We start from the raw sequence: 20,554 nt of genomic DNA on the forward strand, positions 1-20,554 counted from the left end.
CGGGACCTGTGGGCCACCGCCGGGACCTGAGGTAATGAATGCCCTGACTGACGGCACCCCTTCCCTTCCCTTCCCTTCCTCAGGGTCCCGCGCCGCCCTATGGAGAGCGGATATGGATCAAATGGTTTTCAATGCATTCCTATGGGAATGCAGATTTTGACCTGCGAACTTTTTGACTTGCGAACCGCCTTCCAATGCAGATTAAGTTCGCAAGTCAAGACCCCACTGTAGTCCATCAGTTAATCTCTAACCCAATACTGTCAGCTCTGAGTGGCAGTGTTATTGCCATACACACACACAACCCCCCCCCCAAAAAAACCTGACTCTAAAACTCTCTTTTCTCACTTTCGAAAGAGTTCGGCCATAAGGAACCCAAAGCCCCATTGTCCTATGGAACTACTGTACTCAGGGTGACTCTGTAGATCTGGGCAAAAAACTTTTAAAAATCAACAAGACAACATGAAGTTTAAATGGTGCTTTGAGAGTGGTTTAGTTTAAATGGTGCTTTGAGAGTGGTTTAGTGGTCACAAGCTCCTTTTCAAAGATAAAGATGGGATAAAAATATAATAATGAACAGGTCACAGAGCAGGCTACCAAATCATCCACACTGCCATTCTTCTTGAAGACTCTATACCAGAGCGATATCATCAGTAAAACCAGTACATAAATTATTATTTTTTTTCAGTGGTCAAACTGTATTTTGCAGAAGAGCTTCATCCCAACTGGGCAGACAATCGTGTGTCAATTATCAACCACCTGACCACTCTAATGCAGCAAACTGTCAACAAACTCAGCTGCCCTTGTTTTCTTCTTCCGGAAAGAACAGCATTTCACAAAACCAGCCATTTTTAGCCTTCATTTATTCAAGAATTCAAAAGCAGCTTATTTATTCATGCCACAACACACTGTTCTCAAAGCTCTGGGTCCAGAAAGCTGTATTGCACAAATTATCTCAAGCAGAAAGAACAGACCTCTTGAACCATCATTCCTACTTTCTTGAGACCCAATTTTGGACAACATTCACTCCTGGAATTCTCACAAATATTGTCCTTATGCAAACCAAATACTTCAGTAAACATCACCTTCTCCTAGGGAAACATTTGAAACATTCTTTATTTAATCTGTTCTCCAGGGAGGTAGTGAAGGGGAAGCGCCTGTGTCGAAAGAATAAAGACAGTCTTCTAATATATCAACAACTACTGACATTAAGAAAAAAGTTTTTTTCATTGTGTTTTTTTTTATCCTCAACAGAGACCAATTTTCCCAATGTTTCCTGTTTCTAAGTATTTGTAAGGTAGCCATTATTATCCAGACAACTTTCCCAATGATACTGCAAAAGCATAATGGATGTTTGTAAGCAAAAACAGGATGCCAGGATGACAGCCAATTTTCTCTAATGCACCGTTGGATAAAAGCATCAGCAGATCCTAAATTAGAGTACACAGTGTACCTCAAGTTGTTTTTGTGCATGGGAGCTGTATACAAGTTTTTATTCATGAAATCTAATTAATTCAACTAATATGAGACATATGTATTGCATATGTATCACATACCAGATGTGGGAAATGAACAACTGTTTATCTTGAGGTGTAAAGTTTTCTTTAAAAAGGGTAAATTTGTTTCAAGTTAAGTTAATTTATGCTTTGCTCTGTAGCAAGATAATATATACAACTAATAAACATAACAAAATGAGGAATAAATGCACACAAACAGGAAAAGAAAAGAAAAGACATTGAAAGCAGCGGTAACAATAATATTTCAAAAACAGAAGATAAACACCCAATATAAATTGGGAAAAGGGCAATATCAGAGCAAACACTTCAGATAGACAAGTACTTAAAAAATAAAAGATATGAGAAAGAACAGTCCTCATTAGGCCCTGGAAAGAGGGTGAAGCCAAGGAGATTTCGCGAAGGAGCATACACAGACAAAATTGAAACAAAAAAACAAACAAACAAACAAACAAAAAACCAGAAGAACAGGGTAGCACTTTAAAGACTAACTTTTATATTTTGATGTAAGCTTTCATGGATTAATTCATTTAAGCTCTAGTATATCTGATGAAATGGATTAACCTAGGAAAACTAACACTGTAACATAAAAATTAGTTGTTAAGGTGCTACTGTGTTCTTCTGTTATGTTGATGATGATGTTCTGTTTTTGTTCGGCTCTACTTGCACAGACTAGCACAGCTACTACTTCGGAAACTACCACAGTTTGGAACCTATCAGAAAAAATTCCATTGATGAGAAGAAGCCTATTTATTAAATAACAATTATGTCGGTGAACATGCAAAAAAGTATCAGGGTACAGGCAGGAACGTATGCAAAGAAGTGTTCTTCAGAAATGTGCATTTGTTTTCAGAAGAATTCTGAAACAGGGTGTGTTTGTCACATTTATCAGTCTGTGAGTACTTTCCTAAGGTTGTTCCCACTTAGTCTTACTAGGTCTCCTATGAAATGCTGCTCTTTAAAAGACGAAACCTATATTAACGTAAAGAATTGTAGGATTGCACACCATAAAAGCTTCACATTTTAAGTCTGGTTTAAAAATTAAAAATAATAATGGCAGACGCATAAATGAATCAGAAATCCTTGCCACACACATTGTTCTCACTGTTCAGCAAAGCAGGCCATTGCGACATCCTCCTATTATTGTCAAGAAGCTAAACCAGATGGAAGTGAGATCCAAAGCACCCATTCTACTCTGACTGAAAAGGGATGTTAACAAAATTGTCCATAAAATACCACACTCTGTGTATTTAAATCGAATAGTGAAAACTGCATAGTTCTGAGCTGAAACTAGCAAGCTATAAAGAAATAAGTGTCTTGAGTTATGCGAAATACACTGGTAAGAGCACAATTCCATGAAGTTCATAATATTATTATAGGCTTTAAAACTAGGATAGGCAACAGCTAGTATCAAGCAAGGTGGTGTAAATCTTTGTTTGCCTTCTCCTTGCACAAAAAGAACTGCAATCTTCTCTTTGTCAGCAACAAGACCAAGGATTTTGTAGAATTCACAGATGAGAATGATGTTTTGTGCAAACCACCTCATTTTTGAGCAAAACCTGAGCAATTTGTGCTATTACATGATTGTTGCCTTTCAAGAATCTGAATCACTGGACTTGCTTCTATCTTTTTATGCTTGCTGTGTGCGTGTGTTTGAGCGTTGCTCAAAGGGAAGGGACACAAGAAATAATAGAGAATGTGCAGGGTGGGACAAGAAAACTTTTTCTTCCCCTTGGCTAGAGGCAGAAAATCAAATAGGACCATAAAATACTTGCTAAGGTGCCTTGTCAAGTTGAGACAGCCTAAAGCATTGAGAACAAGGAATTTAATAAGTATTCTGTTCATCTTTAGGCCAGAGACATCTCTGGCCCACAAGAGGATATTGTACACTGCATAATATCTATTGTAGTTTGGGGGCGGGAAATCAGGTCTCATTGCAGCCCTTGGGGATTCTTTTGAACATGTGTCCTCCTGTTTCTAAGGGACGTGGTGGCGCTGAGGGTTAAACTGCAGAAGCCTCTGTGCTGCAAAGTTGGAAGACCAGCAGTCGTAAGATCGAATCCACGCAACAGAGTGAGCTCCCGTCTCTTGTCCCAGCAACTGCCAACCTAGCAGTTCGAAAGCATGTAAATATGTGAGTAGCTAAATAGGGACCACCATGGTGGAAAGGTAACGGTGTTCCATGTCTAGTCATGCTGGCCACGTGACAATGGAAACGGTTTTCGGACAAACGCTGGCTCTATGGCTTGGAAATGGGGATAAGCACCGCGCCCTAGAGTTGGACATGATTGGACTAAATGTCAAGGGGAACCTTTACCTCCCGTTTCTAATGTCAAATGCACCACAACTTTTGTCACATGGATGCAGGGATAGAATAGCACTGTTCTTAGTGGCCATAATATATAAAGCCCAACAGCATTTTCAGTTTAACAAAGGTGGCTCACACTGTATGCAGGGGCATGGAGGGAACCTCCTCAAAGAATGAGGACCGTTTAATAGACTTTGAACACATTTGTGCATCCTCTAGGTAACAAGAGTGTCCCACTGTCTGATCCTTCCACTCTGAACTCAGTGATCCACAGGGTCCTTCAAGCTCTGCAGTTCTAAGATGATGGTGGTGGCGATGATGGAAGTGCTACTGGATTGCTTCTGATGTGAACAAGGAAGGCTCTGTGCAAATCAAATCTTTCTTTTAAAAAAATCTGTGGGAAGAAGATCCAAAGCAACATTTTGAGTCTCACACTCAGTTCTCCCTGCACACACTCCAAAGATCAGGAAATAAAACCACAGAGGCCAAAAACATAACTACCAATTTCTTGAGTTTTTCTTTCCCAAAGGCTTACAAACTTGAGCTATGACTGGCTGCTGAAGAACATCCTGTCCCCAGAAAGACTCTGTTTTTGGCTCAGGTTATAACACTACTAGTAGTATACGTCTTCACATCCCATTACTCTCTGCTTGCATTAGGGGAAGAATGCATGTGTGAGGGGGCAAAAGTGCAAGGATGATATCTTTCATTCATTCATTCATTCATTCATTCATTCATTCATTCATTCACTGATTTATATGCCACCCCTTTCATGGAAACTCTACTCTGGGTGGTTCACAAAATAAAGAACTCAGAACCCAACACAACCCCACATAACAAGACAATCAATGTAACAGGTCACTGATATAGATCTAAAATTCATATAAAAAGAGAACACAAGAAAAAAAATTAGCAGCATCCAATGGATAAGTTATAGAAGGTGTCTTTGTATAATTCACTTATTTCCTGAATATGAGGACAGAAAGAGCCTGGCTTCAATTAGAAGTTTTACATCAAAGACCTGGGGGGGGGGCAATCACCAAGAAGGCCCGATTCCTTGTTGCCTTTCTGGCCTCCTTTAGTGTGGCCACTTTTAGCAACATGGATTGAGAGAAGTGATCACTTCTGATTAAGAAAGTAGCTAATTTCTCAGAGAGATGTTCCAATAAATATCGAGGTCCCAAACCATTAAGGGCTTTATAGGTCATAACCAGCAACCTGAATTGAGCACAGACACTGTCATGAAGCCAAAGAAGGTGAGCCAAAACTGGGGATACGTATATGATCAAATTTAGTAGTCCCAGAAATTAGTCTGGCTACTGCATTTTGGACCTGCTGAAGTGTCTGTACATTACCCTTCACTTGTTGAGAAGGGATATTTCACAAAGGGGAGATTTGTGTACCTGTATGGAAGCTCGTTTTCCACGCAGGGACAGTAACAAGGAAATGAGCTGGTGTTTACTGGCCCTCAGCCTAGAACTAGGAAAAAATTACTTTTGGAATCTATACCTCCCAGAATGTTTAACTGTTCAATAAAGCAGAGACGTAAATAGACCTGTTTTCTCATCTGCAAAACTGAAGAATATCTCACCTGCAAAACAAAATCTGAAAATTGGTACCCAAAATATCAGCCTACAGTATCTCCTTCTATTCTCAGTTCACAGTACTCTGTTTTACCTGGTGTGTCCTATTGCCTCTGTGGTATGTTTAATTTTCCAGCTCCTGCATATTCACACTCCAAAGAAGCTTCAAATTCCAGGTCACAAAACACTAATGCAATTTCCAGTTCCAGAAATAACATCTGAGCAGAAAGATGGTTCTCAGTGACACTGATTCTAAAAATAAATGTTGCACAGATGAAAACGTGAGGCCAGTATTCCCAGTTACTCCCTCCAGCAGATTAAAAAAACAAAATAAATCTGTGGATTTGCTTACTGTGTATCATAGCCAAGGGATTCTTTGTTTCGCTTTAACGATGCCTTCATTGGTTGGTATGTATTGCTAGAACATGGTTCATTTCACTTTACAGACTACTGTATTACTTCAGAACCAGAAACGTTTTAGAAGGATGAGATTCCCCCAGTGGGCATGTGAGTCCCACGACAACCAGTTTATATATTTAAGGAGGAAAATTGTTGTGGAGTAAAGCTAGGTCCTGAAGGGAAACTGCAAATGATAAATATTGAGAAAACAAATCCTTGGAAGCGATGTGTCTTGGCAGGAAAACTTTATTTCCTTATCCCAGATGTACACTAGCTAGATGTGTGGTTAACTAGAAGCACACTTCAGATTTGCTTAACACGTTTTTGACTTGACTTCTAGTATCCAAATCATATTCCAGTGCTGAACCCTGGCTCAAAACAAGACCTCTCTATAGGATTAAACATACAATTTACTTTTCCTTTATATAGGGAGAGATGATGAAAATCCTTGTAGATTAGATTATTTGGTACATTTAATGAACAGTACATTAGACATTCAGATCCTTCAAAATACAAATCTATTACAATATCACTGTTCTTGTAAAACTACATAATAACCAGCAATGAATCCTTAGAGGACATGCTCTTAAGACTTACAGGAAGACTACATACAAGAATGACTGGGCAACCTAATTTAGAAAGCATCATTGCAATCAAACCTGACAGCTGCTATATATACATATATGTTAGTGTGTTACGTGTGTGCATACTGCCCTTTTTCTGTACAGGTAGAAGTGCTGTGTTTCATTTGAAATTGGAATTACAGCTATGCTATACACTTTGATACTTATGTGACCTGTTGGGAGAGGTCTCTTATACGAAATACAAAGACAGATGAGTAACTAATATTCCATGGCTTCCTGTTTAATTTGTTATTTCCATCCATCTCTGCTGAAATGGAGCAAAATATAAACATGAGAACACTCTACAGAAGGGGAGGAAGGCAGAGTGTTTGTGTACAAGTAAGCTTTGGGATGGACAAGGAGCGATGAGGATCAAATTTCAGCTGGATTTGCCCTCTCCACAATGGAAGGTATGTTTTGTTTGTGGTAAACAAAGCAGTAACCATCAGAACAAATATAATTGGAGGCACATTTATTTCCAGTTTCCACAGGGCTATGTTATTCTGTTACAACAAGGCTGATGACTTCATTACAAGATCTGTTTTTGAATACTATACTAAACTTCACAAGGTGCATGAAGTGTTACGCTGTTTTATAAATATGTATATAATCATAGCTGTTACAAGTATGCAAAAACAAATCTCCATCTATCTGTCTATCTATTTATTTGTAGCATTTATAGGCCACATTTCTCCTGGCAGCTGACAATATTAAATTCTTTGTTCTTGTCAGTTCAGAGTGCCTCTGCTCTAGAAGACAACCCAACAAGGTATTTTCAAGTCTTGTAAAATTCCTTGCTTTCAGGCAAGAGTGTGTGCGCACATGCATGTGCATATATATTCATGGGGGCACATATATGTGCACTTATGTATATATTTGTAATTCAGGAGAATACCTGGTGCATTGGATGAAGTGGATTATAATGTATGATCACTTATGTCATGACAAGTAACATCTGACTAAGCCTCTTTGTGGCTTTCATTTTCATTATCAGTTCTAAATAGCAGAACAAAAGATGCCGGCCACAGAGACAGGTGAAACGTTAGGAAAAACCACCTTCAGAACACAGCCAAGAAGCCCGAAAAACCCACAACAACCAGAACAAAAACACTTGCAAATGTGATTGCATTGTCCATTACAGTAACATTTAGGAGGAACAAACAAAACGTTTGTTAGGATCAGCCAAGCATTTACAACACAATAGCTGAAATTTTGTTGTTTAGTATAGTAAGTTGCAAAAGAACAGGGCCATTGAAACAGTGGGCTTTTAATGAGTCAAGTCCTCCATAAGTGCCATTCATTCAAATTGGGCTACTCTAACTGTGACTTACTATACTACCAAATTCCCATTGATTTAGTGGGCCTACTCTAATTGCAACTTGCTATCATCATCATCATCTTGGAACTGCAGAGCTGGAAGGGATCCTATGGATCATCGAATCCAACTCCTTCTGGGTCAATAGTCTGACATACAGAAAAGGGAGTATGTGATATTTTCCTTGGCATGTTGGTAACCAGTAGGAAAAGCTTCACTGCCTAACAATTCAATCCTATGAATGTCTATTTAAGGTAAATCCCACTGGCTGAAATTCTGTTGCTTAGTGCAGTAAGTTGCAGAATAGACCCATTGAATCATCCGAACTTACTGAAGAACTGACTCATCTCCACTGATTCAATAGGCCTGCTCTGGCTGCAACTTACAGTGGACCCTTTACTTACAGAATTAATCCGTATTGGAATGGTGGCTGCAGGTCGAAAAGTCTGTAGGTCGAATCTCCATTGACCTACAATGCATTGAAAACCGATTAATCCATAACCGGACGTTTTTGTTCCGTTTTTGTTCCATTTTGGTTTTTTTCTGGTCTGTAAGTCGATTCTCCGGCTGCAAGTCGAACCTAAATTTTGCAGCCAGAAAAGTCTGTAACTGGAAAAGTCTGGAAGTTGAGCCGTCTGTAAGTCGAGGGTCCACTGTAATAGACTAAGCAACAAGATTTCAGCCACTGAATTTAGTCAAGCTTGCTCCTCAGTAAGTATGTATAGTTGCTCCTCAGTAAGTATGTATAGCTCCTTAGTAAGTATGTATAGTATAGTTGGATCTGCCATTTTACCACTATAGTAATTTTTGCTTCTATTCCAGCAGCCTCTAAGTATCAAACCACTGGCACAGAAGGAAACCCGATGTGAAAGTGGCTACTCCAACACAAGATGGTCCAAATGCTTGAATAATTTTAATTTTATTAAATTTATTTCTGATTGGATTATAATTCTGTTAAAAGACTTCCAATTTATTGCTGAAATGTAGCATGCACACCATCATTAAAAAACAGATATAAATAAATGCTGAATGTGGTATTTTACAAATCTTAGAGAGGGGGAAATGGTCTTTAGTATGTGGTGCAGACTGATGAACTCTCCTGCTTTTCCTTATCTAACATATTATAAAGTAGAGAGGAGAATATTTACCTTTCCTAAAATGAGAAAATAATTTGTGCCACCCTTGCTCTTAAAAATCAACTTCAGAAGTCTGTTAAACTGTAATGAGCCACATAATGGGCAGTCAACTGAGTTATGGTCTATCTACACAGCCAGTTCCCTGTTGAAAATTACAGGAAATATTTCGTGTAAGAATAATTCAGTCATAGAAATTTAATCATTGAACACAGTGTGCTGTTCCTAATAAACACCTCTTAAAATGAATCTTTGGAAGAATTATAGGCTTTTTAATACAGCAGTCTCTAATTCCAAAATGACTCTTGCCCTTTTTATTGACTCTTATTCATGTAATTTCCTGTTTCAAATTAGCCAATGCAGGAGCAGAGAAAATACCCAAGCTGTTTCTTGAAAAGGAAGCACAAATCACTGATGCAAAACAAGATGCCGGTTCTTACCCCTCCATATGTAAATTTCTTTCACTTGCTATTCTTTTGGCAACTTTTCAAATACCTCCCTTTCTTTGGTCTTACAACTTGCTGCATGCTGCTGCAATATTTGTTATTTCCATGTGGGAATGTTAAGAGTATCATCAGATGAGGCCACATCTGCAAGAGCATCCCCAGAGCATGCACACCATGTACCACATGACAGACTCGTTTCCTTTATGCTGACACTGGCCAAGAAAGGGGGTGAGCAGGCCTCTGATAACTCATGATAGTGTCATAATTCTTTTCCATCATGTTGTCCTGTTATCGTAGCATTAGGGAATTCATAACAAGGACTTGAGCATATCACAAGACCAGAACCTGGCATTAGTGTCTCAAACCATGTACATACCTAAGGGAAGCTACGGTTTGTACAGTAAATACCAAGAGGAAAAAAGAAGATGAGATGTACTGAAAGGATGTACACAATCAAATTTAAGCAATAACTAGCAAGAGAGGTACCTGTGGTTTAACCAAGACAAGCCTCTGGTGGCAGAACGGGGGAAACAGCTAGGCAGACTAGAAGCACAAAGAAAGGCCTGGTTTGGAAGAGAATATACTTTCGCACACATAACAACATCTACTAAGACACATATGAATCACATCATCATGGCCCAAAATACCAAGACAGAGAGATATGCAGGAGGTGGGTTTAAACCAATTAAACTGCATCACTTTTTGTGAGCTAAAAATGAGCATTAAAAAACTGCAGTTCAGAGGCTCATTGTGAAACACAGGTATATGTTGTGTTTTTGGAAAAGCAAAACATTTCATAAGGCCAGTATAATAAATCCATGTCTGCTTTCTCCCACTTTTTCCAGTATTCTGAGAGAGCAATTCCAGTTTCTGAAGAGAGTACTCTCAATTGGATGTATCAATATATTACTTGGATATATATCAAGTATTCCTGTGATTTCATAGTTTGACAGTGTTCAGCATGAAGTCAGTGAGAAGGCTCAACTTTGTGTCCACCTTTTTTCCAGAAGAAAAAGAAAGCACTGCTCCTTGACTTTCAAATGCCTTAAGCTGATAACTGCATCACTCTTACTGACCTTTATGATAAAGATAACACTGAATTAGAGACAAAGGCCAGTATTGTATTAAATTCACTGTAAGTGCAACAGCAATTGCACACGTCATTTTTGCAGAGTGTCTATTGTGCATGGCTGTGCTTATAAATATGTTTTGAATGTGAATTATTAACCCACCTGGGCTGTCACAAGCAAGTTAAGAACAGAGATCAAATTAATGACAATAAAATAACAATATAAACTAGAATGGTTCCTGAGAAACAGCCCAAATGTTCTCATTGCAATCATGGTGCTATATTCCCAGCTAGGAATAAAGCAATATTTCCTCCTCCTCCAGTGTTGAAGCACCAATCATTTGCTTGATCTTAGTTAATTTATTACTAACAATTCATGGTCTGTAATCTTTTGTATTCAGCAAGCAGCTTTTACCACTGGGTTGGATTAGTGAGATACCTGGTAGTTTAAAACTATGCTTTATGAGACTTGTTTTATTACTAATCACCAGCTACAGTTTGCCTTTTCTGCACTGTTCCTAAACTAGCCTAATCTTGTCCCGTTTTGCAAAGATCCTGTGGACATCTGGAAAGCAGCACAAGTTGGTGACAATGCCAGAATAAACCTGTTGCTGTTGCACCTTGATCTTCACAGAAGTCAGAAATAGAAGGCTGTTTTTAACTATCTCCTTCAACATGCCTTCTGTTGCACTTCTCACATAAGAGTCATATATTATTTAGAAGCAACTTGGGGGAAGGGATAGGTATAAGTTGGGAGGGTATGTTGTAAAAGGCATGTATCCGCAATGTGTGGGTGTGTAAGCTGGACAGTAAAGAAAGTTGACAGGGGAAAATTGGTTTGTTTGAAATGTGGTGGTGTTAGAGGACAGCTTTCCACATCCCCTGGACTAACAAAAAGATGAATACAAGGGTCCTAGAGCAAATCAAGCCTGAATTATCTCTGAAGGTAAAAATGATTAAACGGAGGCTGTCCTACTTTGGACATCTCATGAGAATGCAAGATTCTGTGGAAAAGACAATAATGTTGGTAAAGGCTGAAGGCAGCAGAAGAGGAAGACCAAATATGAGGTGGGCGTTCTGGAGATCTCTCATTCACAGAGTCACCATAAGTTAAAGGAAACTTAACAGCACGCAACAACAGCACATTGTAAAAGGGTGCCATTCTATTAACCATATTTTTACTTCTAGTAGCCTATATGAATTATCTTACTCATTTTTAAGTTATAAGAGGGAAACAAATACAGCGGTGCCTCGACTTACGACCACAATCCGTTCCAGAAGATGGACGTAACTCAAAATGGTCGTACATCGAAGCACCATTTCCCATAAGAATGCACTGAAATGAAATTAATCCATTCCGGCCAAAGGAAAAAAAATCACACACACCCCAAAAAAATCACTGCAAGACTCATTGGAAATGTGATTAATCCCTTCCGGATGAAGGGAAAAAGAAAAAGAAAAGCAATCAAGTGTGCAAGACCCATTGGAAATGCACAGAAAACAAATGGAGCGGATTGGAAATGCACAGAGAACAAAGGGGGCAGGTCGGAAATGCAAAGAAAACAAAGGAAAAAGCATGCAGGACCCATCGGAAATGGGCAACCCCCCCAACCAAACCCCCCAAGACCCATCGGAAATGGGGAGGAAAACCCAAAAAACAACCAACCCCCCCCCCAGACCCATCGGAAATGGGGGAAACAAAAAAACAAACAACCCCCCCAAGACCCATCGGAAATGGGGAAAAACACTCCAAAAAGGAACAAAAAACCCCAAGACCCATCGGAAATGGGGTAAAAACAAAGAAACAAAAACAAGACCCATGACAGCACAGAAACATAACCCCCCAGCCCAAAAGCATGCTGCAAAAACACCTAGAACAGTTTTTAAAAAGCAGAAAACAGCACCTTAGCTTACCAGGCACCTCAAAGCCTCCCTGCAAACACACACACACACACACACACACACACACACACACACATGCTCACTCAGAAGCAGAAATGAGGCAGTCCCAAGCCTCCTCCGATTCACACTCTCTGGAGCGAAAGAGCTACAAAGAAGCACCCTCTTCGCCATTTAAAGTTAGAAATTTGAATTTCCCGCCATTTTCCCCTGCAAGCTCCGGTCGCAAGTAGAAGCAAGATTTTGCGGCCGGAGCTGGTTGTAACTTGAAATGGGTGTAAGTAGGCACGTTCGTAAGCCGAGGCACCACTGTACGTTATTCAATGTAAGGTCAATTCCAGTCCTTGCTTCCTTACCAGCAGCCTGACATATGGTTAAAACTCTACAGGGTACCTGCCTCATCCCAGAACTGAGTGAGGCACTTCAGCTAGGTGGCACCTGAGGGTGTTAATACGCTGAGGCCTGAGTTATTATCACTTGGTGCCAGAACAGACAGATAACACAAGTTCAGTGTGATTAATTAACATTCCATACACGTGACGAATTACTTCTATATCTATTTACAATTTAGACATGTTTGTGTTCAGCCTCCGATACCCTAATGAAATAGCAACCAATTTAATTTTTATATTTCATATAAATTTTATATCATCTTTTCAGTGAAACTTCTAATGACTTCAGGTCTCAAGCCTGAAGCAAGCCCACTGAAAGACGTTGTTCCCGGCTTATAAATCATGACATGAGTCATGCTTAAACAACCTTGGCTTTGTTACTTCTTTGGTATCTAAATTAGAGTTTATTCCAACATCTTAAATTCTCGCTCCTTCCATATAAGAGATGACTCAGTAGTACAAAGTGGATTCCAGGAAACCATGTGTGCGAATGATACTAAAAAGACTAAGGGGAAATAAGTTTCCTTTATTGTCATTAAGAGAAGGAGGTTGGCACGCATGTGAGAGAGGAAAACTGGATGAAATAGCATTAGATTATCATACATGTTTCCTAATTTCCGCAAGCCTTCAGTCTAGCAAATTTACTAAAAAATAAATCTTGGTGAACAACAGACTTCTAGATAAGCAAACACATAAGGGTTTGTTCTGTTAATCTCACTGTCCTTTTGGACAATCATTGCTTTTGCTCCTGATTTTATAAAGAAGGGCTAAAATTACATAAGGGCTATTCTGAAGGCCAGTAGCACACATGCCTCGCCTGGACCTCCCTCAGCATAAACTGTGTCACGATTTTATATCTGATTCCCAGGGCTGGTGTGCCTTAAGCAGCAGAACATGACAAGTGACACATCACTTCCCTGACAGTGGAAGAGTCCCTGTTGCCACCCAAGAGCCTTGCTCTTGACCAATGGCCACTGGCACCCACATCCATCACACAAGCACCAGGCATCTGCAGCCTGCCAGCTGTGTGGAGAGCAATATCGGCTACTTGGCAATGCCAAGTCTTGCAACATCTTCAAAGCTGGCAAATTTTTTTTTAGCATAAGCTTTTAGGGACTCCAGACCACTTAAAAAATAAAATAAAATATGTGCATTTTTAAGGTGCCACCAGAATCCTTGCTGGTTTTGCTGCAAGGCTCCCCCTCCTCCCCCCCCTCTCTCTTGAATCAAGACAAATGGTAGGTAGGCTCAATGGAAAGCAGGGGTAGCACAAAGCAGGCTTCAAAACTGTGCACAGAACCATCAGGTTCTAAATGCCTGGTACTGAGGGATTCTACCTCATGGCCAGTCATTTTTGTGGAGTGTGTCCAAGGAAGCTGCCCATGCCATCATGGTGAAGAGGCAGAACATCATATGGGGCAGGTATCACCATGACTCTCGTCTCAGGCGGCCGGAGGGCTTTAGCTGCCACTGTTCCACCCACTTTTGGAAAAAAAAATGTCTAAGCATATTGACAGCATTGTGGAAATCTGGGACATTTAATATCACTAAATTTTAAAGACAAATCCAGAACAGATGCTGTTAAGTGAACAGGGCAAGTTTTTTAAAAAGACTAGTTTAAATACTGTGAGACAGTCCAAGAAACTAATTAAAGTATGAATCAACTTAATAAATTCCAAACAAATTGTTAAATGCAACGTAAGTTCCCAGTGGTTATTGTGTTAAAGCTTCAAAAAAGACCAGCAAAGACAGCAGCAAACAATTATACACATTTATTATTCTGTCATTTAGCAAACCAACTTGAACTGCATCGTGACTACTTGACAACACTGCATTGAAACAACCACAGCATAAAGAATGTGTTGTTGCTTATGTTTTTTTCCAAAACTAGCCTCATGTTTCTTTCATTTTTGAGTGTTCCTAGGTATACACTCAGAAGTGCTTCTATGTTATTGTCACTCTTGCTCAGAGTAAGAGAGATGTGCAAACAAAATGGAAAAGAATTTGCACACACAAAAGGAAGAATGTTACAGATACTTGCAAAATCTTTTCTTTCTGGCAATTTCCTGTGTCTTGCCATGCTGAGACTCCCTGCCGAGACATCTTCCCGCATCAGTTTTCACCCAATCAGCTGCGCACCATAAAACCACCATATTCCACGCACCTTAGTGCCCTGTAGGTGAACCCTCTGTGGGAATGATACCATTACCTACAGAACAGCAATAATCCTGTACAGCTTGGCACTTCTTCCAGAAAAAGGGGTCATGAAATGTCCAATAAATCCTGTGAGATTTCCTCTGAGTTTTCTTGGAAATAAAAATCTCACACAGGGAAATCTTGCTGCAAGATTCTTGACATACTTTTATCTGATGGCACGTAACATGCCAACGTATTAGAACATCACACTAAAAAACACAGATTGTATATTTGTGTGTGTGTGTGTGTGTGTGTGTGTGTGTGAGAGAGAGAGAGAGAGAGAGAGAGAGAGAGAGAGAGAGAGAGAGAGAGAGAGAGAGAGAGAGAAACAAACAGAAGGCATGTGTCAATTTCAACTACAAAAGGTAGAGAAGGCTGTTCTCCAGAGGTTGTCTCCTTACTAGCAAATTGTAGTTTGAAGACAGCCAGTGTTCTATCTGCACAGGGTCCATCTGTTCTTCTGCAGTAATTTATATTTTCTGTGGCATGAACTCTTCTGACTACATTGTACTATATGAACTAATGGAGATGCACTGACAGTTACACTGAATGCGCGCACACACGCACACACATTTCCTGTGACAGCTTATCTCCCGGGTTATTTATTCTTAACTGACCTAATTTTCTTTTGTGTGTGGAGATCTCTTTCACTCTCCTGCAGTAAGACAAGATAAATATTAATGCAGCAAACAGGTTGCTTGTAGTTCTGTCATGAAACCATGCTTAAGAGAAGTGGAAATGCCAATTTGTATTGCTCTTGAAGCATGTGGGGCTGTGGAGGAAGGACAGAGACAAATTTATTATCTGAATATATTGCCTGTAAGCAAGAATTTAACCATCTATCAGTCAGGTTGATAGCTTGCACTCCAGTGTACTATAATGTAGCTCATTCACTTTGCAAGGTATGTGGGTGTGCAGAAACCTATGCAAATACAAAACACACAACGGAGCCATAATATCTACTTGCAAGAAGGCTTTCAAATATACGTATACATGAAAGAGGACTGAGCACCAAAAGGAATCCAACCAATTGTGTAGCATCTGAACAGATAGATAGACAGACAGATGTAGATATATACTGTGAATTCCAGAAGGATGTGTGAGTTAGTGTATATGAACACACAAGTAAAAAACTTCTATTTTGATGCTACAATAGTATAGCTGTATCACTTTAGCACTTATCAGCCCTAAAACGAGCAGCCCGAAGCCTCAGTCCTCCAGTCCTCTAGAGGCATAACAAGCTGTTTCATATCCAGTCAGATCATTGGTCCATCCAGGCTTGGCAGTACTCTCCATTGTGTTTGCCAGAAGTCCTTCATACATCTATTACCCTTTCACAAATGGGTAAATCACTGAGGGAACTAGAAATAAAAGAGGTGTCCTTCTCTTTCCTTCCTTTTGTCCCGCTGGAAACTCTTCCCAAAGAGACTGAATAGAGCTGTGTGACTCCTGTTCCAGCCAGGGTGACAAACTGTTACTGAATTGTAATGTAGCAAGCATTTATTTACATGTCCCAGTCCAATTTCCACTGAATGAAACCAAAAAATGAAATGCACAGCCAGGTCTTAGTTTTAACACACAAACAGCTTTTCCCCCTCTGAACACTGGATATTTTCCAAATAAACAGAACAAAAGAGCAAATAAACATTGCAAGGCTGGTTCGGAAGGGACACTGTGTCCTGAAAACACACCTAGCAGCCTTTATCTCTTGAAGTGGCTTCTCCGGCATTTGGTCTCGCTCCACTGCCGTAGAATCAAGGAAATATGCTTAGTGCTGCGAGGTCCAAGAAAAGAGGACAATAAAGCTTAATAATGGTAAACTCTGTCATACTGGAGTTGGAGGGTTACCTTATAACCACTGCTATCACTGGAATATGACACCATGACACCTTCCCTTTGGACACAAACCAGAAAACCAGTATATACTGGGATTACCATGTACAGAAAAGAAAGCAAAAGATTCCCTCTGTTCAGAGCTTTGCCTACTAGCTTTTCTTTCCAGACTTTCAATGGCCTCATTAGTTATCCATCCATCCATTCAACCATCCATCCATCTACAGGAGTTTACATTGCCCATATCAGATCAGAGATCTTACCTCACTATTGCTGGATACTTCTCATTCTCTTAAAGAATGAGGGGAAAAAATACCCATTCTCTCTTCAATACGCTTTTTAAGGGGTACAAAATATAAATCGGGGGAGAGATGTGTGTCAAAAAAATGGGTGGAGAAAAATAAATTAAAAGCAGCCATATTATAATTGGATGTTTTCAAAGCCTTCGATAGTGTGGAATGGCCAACACTGAAGATATCAATAAAATAAATGGGGCTTGGGACAAAAATTTAACACTGTCATGCAACAATTATATTCTGGTAATGAAGCAATAGTGATGGTAAATGATGGTGTTATGGAAATTATATTTTAATTGTAACATATTTCTGGTCTTTGACTGTAAATAAACGATTGATTCGTATTATGGAAATTATAAACCTAAGTCAGAAATCAAGACAGGGATGCCTCCTATCTCTTATATATGTACAGTATTAATAATGGAATTATTGGCAAATGCAATAAGAACAGATGAATCAATAAAAGGGACTGGATTTTGGCAAACTAAGATAAATCTACTATGCTTTATTAATGATAAAAAAACCCAATGAAAGTTACAGATAAGATCCAAAAACATTTAAAGGATTTTGAGGAACTAAGTGGATTACCAATAAACTGGAAGTTATCTGGGAGTTATCCCAGATATTATAATACAAAATAAAGAGATAACATGGAAGGATATTGAATTGCAAGAATTATATGAAATGGGGGAAATACAAGAAAATTATTGGTATTAAAAAAAACTTTAAAAAATAATAATAAAAGATGAAGAATCCCTTTTAAAAGGATATAATGGAGATTCAGAATAAATGGAGACAGATATTAAGTCCTGGAATATCACCTTTAATTCCAGCAGTAGAATTCAAAAATTTCCCAATATATGGGATTAGAGTTCACAAGCATTTTAAAAAGAAAACAGATATATAAATGGGAAAAATGGAAAGAAAAAAATTGAAACTAAAGAACAAATAAGAGCCAATTTTGCAGAAGGAAAAATAAATGGTTTAAATGTAATGCAACTGAAGTGGTGGCTAATACACTGAGAAATTCAAATTAAAGGATAGAAAAAATGAAAAAGTTTGAAAAAAGTATAAAGAATCTCGAAAAAATAGATTGGAAAAAAGTAAGGAAGAACAGGGGCAATATATTGAATTTTGATTCATTAGATGGGACAATTAGAAGTTTTTAAAAGTAGTATGAGAAACTGAAACAAGGAAGATAGATAAAAAGGATTGGGGGAAATGTAATAGAAGGGTTTTCAAAAATATGTCAATTAGGATAAAAGAAAATGGTTATAAAATATTGTGGAGGTGGTATTTAAAATTAAATACTATAGATTCTAAATATTCTAAGAAATGTTGGAGAAGTAACAGAGAAATTGGTACATATTTTCATTTGTGGTGGAACTGTGAAATTATACAAAAAGTATTTGAATAAATTAGAGAATTATTGGAAGTCAACACTGAAACGGTTTCAAAAACAGCATTGTTATTGACAAAAAGAAAAAAATTGTAATAAACCTAATAATAGCATCTGAATTGCTTATAGCAAAAAATTGGAAGCAGAATTCAGATTTTCAGTTGCAAGAATGCCATAATAATGTATGGAATATAGCAGTTAATGATAAATTGGAGAGATGAAGACTAATAGATGCAATGAAATATGGGAAGAATTTATTAATGCTGTATTGTATAAAGGGAAAGAGGGGGAAATGGGCAATGAATACACACATATTTGAAGGATTTGGGGGGATGGGTAAAGAAGATTATGATTATAAGCAAAAATGTGTAAGATGTCCCTAGGATGCACAGTGCACCAGTAGTTTGTTTTTATGTATTAAGTGTATATGTTAATAGTACGTGCTTTATTTTGTATTTTTTTTTTTAAAAAAAAGAATTTAAAAAAGAAAATGGGCAGAGTCAGTTTGACGTTTTTTTACATAACTAGAACCTGTCCTGCTACCAACACCATAAATCAGTAACAGGTGGAAGAACATCCAGCCAATGTGTTTCCTTGAAATTCCAGTATCAGCTCAAAAAGCAAGTTTACTGCAGGTGGCATTGTGGTTAGGGTACAGAAGAGGGACCATGTTCTAGTCCCCTCTCAGCTATGAAAATCAGGAGTGACACTGAGCAACGCAGTCACTTTCTCAGCCTCGTCTATCTCACAGAGTTGCTGTGAAGATAAAAACGGGGAAGAGAAGAGCCATGCAGATCACTTTGAACTCGCTGTACAAAAAGCAGGGTACAAAAGTGTAAATGGACAAATGATCAGTTTAATGCATTAATTCTACCAAGCCAACTTTACCGCAGACACCAATGTGAAGTTGTGGAAGCACAACTGCTCTTCTGAAAAGTACACCCAACTGATAAAAGGTCAAGTCCACTGCAGTCAGATAGAAATCACACATCAAGCTGCAAATATCTAGCTTCAAAGTGCACTTACATGTACAACAGAGATTTGTCATCCCAACTGATTTGGAAGAAATAATTTTGTTCTAACCTTCTTTGAGACAGATAAAATAATCGGGAGATAAGATCTGCTATGCTGTTTAACCGAGCTTGATATATAGTGACTCGCCTTTCCTAAAGGACGTAAAATAAAAATTAAGGTTGGAATTAAAATTAGCCTTCAAATAATTTAATTACCTATATGTATACTCATATATAGGAAAGTGTGTGTTTTACATGCTCTTACCACACTTTCCTAGAATAGCCACTGGACTACAGGAGAATTGTTCGTATCTAGTTAATAATTACCGTATTTTTTGCTCCATAAGACACACCTTTCCATAAGACGCACCAATTTTTAGGAGAAGAAAACAGGAAAACATAATCTGTTTTCTTCGCTCCATAAGACGCACAGACTTTCCACCCCCATTTTGTGGGGAAAAAGTGCGTCTTATGGTGCGAAAAATATGGTACACCCTCACTATTTCAATAGCTGAAATTCCAAAATGAACTTGATATTAACTTTATGTATATGCAGGTATGCCTAAAAACAACCCTTTTTTGGCACAATGACCTGTGAACTAACTTTGACACTCTATCATGTCTATTTTTGTGATCTGTTTGTGCAGTCTTTGGACATTTGCAGATGAGGTGTGACACAGTTTCATCAGCTTTTGGCAGAATCGACATTTGCTGTTAGCACTAATTCCTTGGCTCTTAGCTTTCATCTTGTTGGTTTGGGGTGCTTCTTGTACAGCGAAAGTCAAGCCTTCAGTTTCTTTCTTAATGGTCCGCAGTTTTAGCTATGCTCATGTTGAATTATTATCATGCTTTCCTTCATCATTATCATCCAGATATATGTTTCAGTTCTATTTATCAGGGAAAATAAAATCTACATTTTTGCAGATTGTATTGATTATTAGGGACTGTCAACTGCCAGGGAACTCCTCCAATGCCGATTCATCTCTAAATGAGTATCCACCATGGAACATGAAGTGTGCACTGAAATAAATGCTGGAATGTGCTTGGGTATAAATTTGGAGGGGGCCATGGGTCACCTGCAGACACCAAAGGAATTACTGTGGTCCCCAATGCCACCCCAGAACTTCCACATTTTAGAA

General features: G+C 38.7%; 1 protein-coding gene across 15 annotated transcripts in view; it reads right to left on the reverse strand.

Moving 5' to 3' along the window:
- CAMK2D (calcium/calmodulin dependent protein kinase II delta) overlaps positions 1-20,554 on the reverse strand; it is a 193,153-nt gene that overhangs the window by 112,561 nt on the left and 60,038 nt on the right. The window contains exon 1 of one of the 15 annotated variants that reach the window (XM_078376623.1): positions 15,276-15,380. The exons of the other annotated variants lie outside the window; for them this stretch is intronic. The gene's annotated coding sequence lies outside the window, so the exon portion shown is untranslated. Of the gene's footprint in view, positions 1-15,275; positions 15,381-20,554 lie in introns of those variants that run through there. 15 annotated transcript variants of the gene reach the window in all.

The sequence above is a fragment of the Pogona vitticeps genome, chromosome 5 (genome assembly GCF_051106095.1).
Source record: "Pogona vitticeps strain Pit_001003342236 chromosome 5, PviZW2.1, whole genome shotgun sequence".
NCBI classification, from domain to species: Eukaryota; Metazoa; Chordata; class Lepidosauria; order Squamata; family Agamidae; genus Pogona; species Pogona vitticeps.